The sequence below is a fragment of the Chironomus tepperi genome, unplaced genomic scaffold, assembly GCF_022539635.2.
Source record: "Chironomus tepperi strain 1889 unplaced genomic scaffold, CSIRO-AGI_Ctep_v1 contig_158, whole genome shotgun sequence".
Taxonomy (NCBI): Eukaryota; Metazoa; Arthropoda; class Insecta; order Diptera; family Chironomidae; genus Chironomus; species Chironomus tepperi.
The window spans coordinates 72,733-78,732 of NW_027226280.1; positions in this window are offsets into that span (position 1 = coordinate 72,733).

Genomic DNA, 6,000 nt, shown 5'->3' on the forward strand with positions numbered 1-6,000 from the left:
ATACAGGGAAGGGGTTAAGGGTTATTTGAGGGTCGCTCATTAGAAGCTTAGTCAGAATTTTATGGTAAAGATTGTTAAAATTTAATTGATTTTTTGGGATTTTTATCTTGAAAAAAAAGAACAAATCGAACAATTCATACCAAAAATGGGGTTGGATCGACCAACAAAGACCCTTAGGAGGGTCCCTCACGCACACTTCATCAATCTTTTTTGAACAAAAATTGTTTAATTTACTAGGGATTTTTGTGTAAGGAATTCAAAATCGACCTCAATTTCTGAGTTCGATACATAAAGTTTTTACACTGAACCTCCTTTCTTAGAAGCATATTCAGGCAGGCATGGGAAGGGGGAAGGAGAGATGGACCCCCAGTCTAGGTTGATCCCTTTCTGTTTTTTTTTGACAAAATTCTTCAATTTTTAAGGATTTTGCAAGAAAAAATTAACGCAATTTTGATGGTTTTGTCTAGAGCAGTGGTGAACAACCTGTTACTATTCAAGGCACATTTAGGTAGTAAGTTAAAATTAGTAAATTTGGGAATACATATCGATATGGGACATAATCTCATTCTCACCCAATGATGCTCTTAATTTGGAGTAATTATGCTTTCTATATACCCGAATAGCACTAACAGGTAAGTTGTTGTTCAAATTGCATTGGACAAAACCTTAATCTCTATCATATCTATATTATAAACACTCAACTCCTTTTCTGATACAAGAACGGAAGCCATGTGAAGCCGAAAACTGAGGGATATCAGGGGGTATGTCGGTGTAATGTGATGCCACATGAAGCTATGTGAAGCTGAAAATTCTGAAGATGGGGCGCCACGGGCGCTCCCGATACCCTAGTATGGATATAATGAGTGTTGAGGACAGAACCCTAACCCCCAATTCCCAATATTCCCTCTAATTATCATGTGTCCCAAGATTGTCCTAAATTGTCTAAATTCATCTCTAAACAGTCCCAAAAAAATCTCAATTAAGACCACAACAACAAAAATCACATCAAGATCCCCAAAAAAAGCACGTGAGGCACTTGACCTCGCACTTCCTGAGTATATCATCAAACATATGTATAAGATGTATAAAAGAGAGAGAGATTGAACTCATTTCTTTACGATTATTATGAATTGTAATCGGTTTTCAAAGAAACAGCAACAAAAAGGAGCATGCACAGCATAAAAAAAAAATGAGAAGCGAATGTGAATGGAAAAGAAGTTAAAAAAAAAAATCTGAATATTTAAATTAGGTTTTATTGTTTTGATGGGCACTGGCAAAAATTGGTAATAAAACATTCGTACCTTCATATGTATCGTATATATATCTGTGAAAGGAAATGAATTTTTCATTCTCATTTTTTTTGTTTAACGCGTATGCGAAAGCATAAAAGATAATTAAAATTCAAAAAAAATATGCTTTTTTTATGTTCAATGCGAAAATGTTTCTTGTTTTGGTCATGTGTGTACGAGTGAGTGAGGGACTTGAGATTCACTTCATCAGAGAGACTAAGGTGCAGATGTGAATGATAATTTTGAGGTTATACAGTTCAAACTTGTGGATCTTTTGGTCTGTCAACTGGATTTTGATTCTTTTATTGACTTTAATTATCCGACTAGAGTTTGCCTCGATTATCCGACTAGAGTTTGATTCTATTATCCGACTAAAGTTTGACTTTAATTATCCGACTAGAGTTTGCCTCAATTATTCGACTAGAGTTTGACTCGATTATCTGACTAGAGTTTGCCTCTATTATCCGACTAGATTTTTACTTTATTATCCGACACTAGATTTTGACTCTATTATCCGACTAGGGTTTAACTTTAACTATCCGATTAGATTTTGACTTTATTTATCCGACTAAAGTTTGAATTGATTATCCGACTAGATTTTGACACTATTATCCGACTAGAGTTGGCCTCAATTATCCGACCAGAGCTTGACTTTAGTTATCCGACTAGAGTTGGACTTTAATTATCCGACTAGAAGTTGCTTCAATTATCCGACTAGATTGTGACTTTAGTTATCCGACTAGAGTTTGACTTTAATTATCCGACTAGAGTTGGACTTTAATTATCCGACTAGAGTTTGACTTTAATTATCCGACTAGAGTTGGACTTTAATTATCCGACTAGAATTTGACTTTAAATATCCCACTAGAGTTTGACTTTAATTATCCGACTAGATTTTGACACTATTATCCGACTAGAGTTGGCCTCAATTATCCGACCAGAGCTTGACTTTAGTTATCCGACTAGAGTTGGACTTTAATTATCCGACTAGAAGTTGCTTCAATTATCCGATTAGATTTTGACTCTATTATCCGACTAGAATTTGACTTGATTATCCGACTAGAGTTGGACTTTAATTATCCGACTAGAGTTTGACTTTAATTATCCGACTAGAGTTTGTATCGATTATCCGACTAGAGTTTTTCTCGATTATCCGACTTTATTTTGACTTGATCATCCAAATTTTGCCTTTCTTGACGCACTCATCCCTCCTAGTTCCATTACATCTCTTTCTTTCTCTGTAAAAATCATTGTCAATGGCTCGTGTAGCACATTCATTCATTCATTTGGTACATCTTGTGCTATCGTACTGACTTAAGCATGAAAAAGAAATTAATTTCATGTAAATTTGCTTTTTTTCTGCATCTTCTCTCACTTAGCCTGACTTGAGTCATTTAATTTCATCATTTTTACTCTGTTATAATTATTTTATGGAAATATTGAGGAATGCGTTGGATTTGACATGACTTTATGACGCTCTAGATCAACTAAGGTCCAAGTTCCCACTTTTTGCAACCCATAAATCCTCACAAACAATAAAAGTCGACTCATGAACTTCGATGTGATCATTAAAAGGCATTTAAATTATTCAGTCTGTGTCTCTGCTCGAGTGCTGCTTCTTCTACTTTAAATTACCGCGGAAAGAGAAGAATGAACAATAAAAAGAAGACACAAAGCATCATCAACGAGCGTATATCCATATACAAGTCATTCTAAAGTGATCATAAAAGGAAAATCAATAACTAAGCGAAGCTAATAAAAGAAACTTAAGAAATGAGAAAAGAGAAAAGAGAATCTAAACATTCAACAAATATTGTTAACTTTTGACCTGTGCTCGTAATAAGTTGTAACATCCCTTGTGGATCATTTTGTTAGAAATTGAGTTGGAATTGATCATAATTTGGTAGAAAATGTGGATTTTTGAGTTGTTTTGTGTTATTTTAGATTTTTATAAATTTGGATTGAGGAATCAGAGGGGTCAAACCTCATGATGCTCTACTCAACCTCTGCTGTACACCACCTAATCTTAGTTGAACCCCAAACATCTACTAACCCCAGCTAAACTCCCAAAAACCACCCAGCCTTCGCAGAACCGCAAACACTGCTCATTTCCTTCTGATTCTCAAATACCACTACACCTCTGTTCAATCCCAAATGCTATCCAATCTCTGCTGAACTCCAAGCACCACCCAACTTCTCCCTTCCTCAACCTTTAACACTCCTCAATTTGCACTGAAATCTAAGCACTACTAAGCATTAACCTCGAAGATCACCCAATCCTCATTAAATTTCAAACAAGACTACACCTTCGGAACTCTTCTTGAACTTCAAACACTGCTTAACTCCCACTGAACAACTAAAAACCACTTAATCCTCTCCCTCCGTATTATCTTTAGAACAGATTTCTTCGACACTGATATGATGCAGTGTATAATAGTCAAGTTACTAGAACAGTACTATTGCTCTTAGTATACTCGAATAACACAAATCAGTCAGAACAAGCCAGCTGACATGACGAAGTCTAATGTGACTATAGTATGATGCCATATTCGTTTAAGATCCGCACCTATGTCATCAAGGCTCTAGCATTGTGCATAATTTGAATCAAATTCGTATCATAGTCACCCATTCGATGTCATGCCAGAGTTTTATCGAATTTGAATTGAATCCGTCATCATGTTAGAGTCACGTTAGACTGGTGTCGGTATTTGGATTTATTAACCGACTTGTGCTATTCGGAATATCTAAGCGAAACAGTTATACCATACTCTATCATATCTGATGAAGCGACACCTGGATAAATATCATGGGTATACCTGGATTCACTGAATCTAGACCGTCATATAACAATTTATGTCATTTTTTGACAATTTTAAGCCATTACAGACCAATCATGCCAACATTAATTTAGAAAAATTTACAAAAATCAACCCAAAATCATCCCAAGGATCCCATCAATAAACCCAAAACTTACCAAACTCCACCAAATTAAAAAAAAACTTCTCTCAATTTCAAAAGACGAAAAAGCGACGGTAAAAAGAAAGAAAAAAAAACCAAAATTAAAGGAAGAAATTGAGCGCTAATCGCCAGCCACAAACAATGAAATGTGATTTAATTTTAATGACATGATGTGGTCTAGGAATATTTATTACATCCATTGTACCTATTCATCTAGTCTTTTGATGACTTGTTGGCTAACTGACTGACTATTCAGGCGTTCTTGATCACTTGCTTACAGATATAAATGAGTAAATTAAACTAATTTTTTTAACTTTTTTTTTCTATTTAATGAATTTGAATGGATTTTTATGATTTTGTTGGAAATGAGTAAAGCGTGGCTGGTTGTTGGAGGGTTATTAGAGATGTATGGAAGGTAATTTTGATTTTTAGGCTGTGTAGTCATCGATTTAAGGGATTGAGTCATGTAATGTCGTAAGAATTGGGCAAATCCCTGGGCAAATCTTTGTCATATCGACTTCAATCTATCTTAAATACCCGAAATTGGGTAATTGTTTTAGAATTTTGTCCAAAGCTGACGTGATTCTGGATCCTGGTTCAAATTCATCAACTTGACAAAGATCAAGCCAATTTAGTGCTCGATTAACAGATTTGGAGATTGACAGACTTTTCAGGACCCCAATATGAAGGCGGCTGCACTTAAGGCAAATAGCTTGCTCTCAAGAGCATAGTGACTTATGAGCAATGCTTACGAGCATGCACGTCTTACATGTTTAAGGTTAACAAGCTCTCGAGAGAATACTATTTGATTGTTAGATGATGATTGGTTCCTATTGATCCACTGTGAATTGGAGGGCTATAATAAAGCGATTGAACAGGTCTCAGTTTCGGACTTGATTGTTAGGGCTCCTTAAATAGGAATACATAAAGTCGGTCTGTTGATTAACCATGAAATTCAACTCTTATAGGGACAAACTACATTGATCAATTTAGAACAGTTTAGTCACATTCAGAACAGTTTAGAGTGATTTAGATCAGTCAAAACTCAAAGTCGAGCCTATATACGACTCGATACCTCAGATTACACCCTGTTAAGACACCACAAGTTCCGAGTTATGCAATGTAGTGGCTCAGAAGTCTTAATATTGACTGTGAGATGTGTAGGTGACTTGACAGTTATATGACGATTATTTTTGAAGTTGTTGGCATTTTTGTGACTACATTATGCTGCATGAAGAGATTTATTTCATGTTAACTCAAGTATGCTGCTTGTGTTGGTTCAACTTTGAGTTATGACTGGCCTAGATCACTCTAAACTGCTCTAAAATTGGCTAAACTGTTCTAAATTGATCAATGCAGTTTGTAGCTATAAATTCAGAATTTCCTAATTCAAACAAGGCCATTTGATAAAAAAGTATATCATCAGCCTCAACTAATGTCACTTTCCAATTCATTACCCAACGTCCATCCCTCCTTCCATCCATCTCAAATCTCCACTTATGTATTTTTTCATCAATTACATCACAACTAATTTTTCAATTAGAAAATTTCCCTAAATCACTCGAAATTGAGATCCTCAAGAAATTCCCCGTCGCGTGTATTTACACATTTTGTTGTTGTTGTTGCTTACTGCTTGCTATGCATCCTTACATCCACTAACATGCCGAATGAATGATTGGAATTTTATAATTATAATTTATTTACGCAAAATGCTGCAATTTTTTTTTTTTTTTTTTGTTCCTTTTTTTGTGCT